The sequence below is a fragment of the Heliangelus exortis genome, chromosome 13 (assembly GCF_036169615.1).
Source record: "Heliangelus exortis chromosome 13, bHelExo1.hap1, whole genome shotgun sequence".
Classification (NCBI taxonomy): domain Eukaryota; kingdom Metazoa; phylum Chordata; class Aves; order Apodiformes; family Trochilidae; genus Heliangelus; species Heliangelus exortis.
Window position 1 is genome coordinate 1,102,157 of NC_092434.1, and position 751 is coordinate 1,102,907.

Here is a 751-nt window from a genome sequence, read left to right on the forward strand (position 1 = left end):
CCTTCTGCTGAGCGCTTCACTGAGAGCACAGAGTTCATTTCACTGCAGGAATCCCAGCGGCTCCTCACAGCAGAAAGTTAAACTTTTGCAATTTCACCGAAATCACTCAATTCCCTTGCCAGTGTGTTGTCAGTGCAGCCCTCATGCTCTGTTCTTCTGCCAGCAGAGCCGGACGAGGCTGTCGAGTAACCTTCCAGAAATGCGTCGGTTTCGCAGAACATGGCGAAAAGAAGAGATTTAAAGAAAAAATAAAAAATTAAATAAAAAATTAAATCCCGAAGTCCCACTCCAGAGCCTGAGGGGAGAGAGGAGCGACACAAAATGGCGGCCGGGGGAAGGCCGGTGCGCGGGAAGGCGTTTCTCGAGGAGCCTCGTTAGCGCAGTAGGTAGCGCGTCAGTCTCATAATCTGAAGGTCGTGAGTTCGATCCTCACACGGGGCAGTGGCGGTTTCCTCCTTTTCCTCCTCCGCTCAGGATTTCCCGGGAAACACAACATACAGAATTGTTTTATTATTATTTTATTTCAACCGAATCGCAGCAAGTGGCAGAACCGCGGCGGCAGCCGCGAGCCCCGCGGGCCGGTACCGGCGTCAGAACCCCCGCCAAGCGCTGAGGTCCCCCGGCTCGCTAGGGGGCGCACACCCCTCTCCCGTTTGCTGCCGGTGGTGCGGGCGGTTAACGGGCCCGCGGCCCGCCCGGTACCCGCGGGGGCGTGGCTATGCCGAAGGAGCGGCGCTGATTGGCTGCGCCG

At 57.1% G+C, this 751-nt stretch overlaps 1 non-coding gene across 1 annotated transcript; it reads left to right on the forward strand.

Annotated features, from left to right (window-relative positions):
* The first annotated feature begins 368 nt into the window (after positions 1–368).
* Positions 369–441, forward strand: TRNAM-CAU (transfer RNA methionine (anticodon CAU)). Its single transcript has one exon. It is a non-coding gene; the product is annotated as a tRNA-Met (tRNA).
* The last annotated feature ends 310 nt before the right edge of the window (positions 442–751 follow it).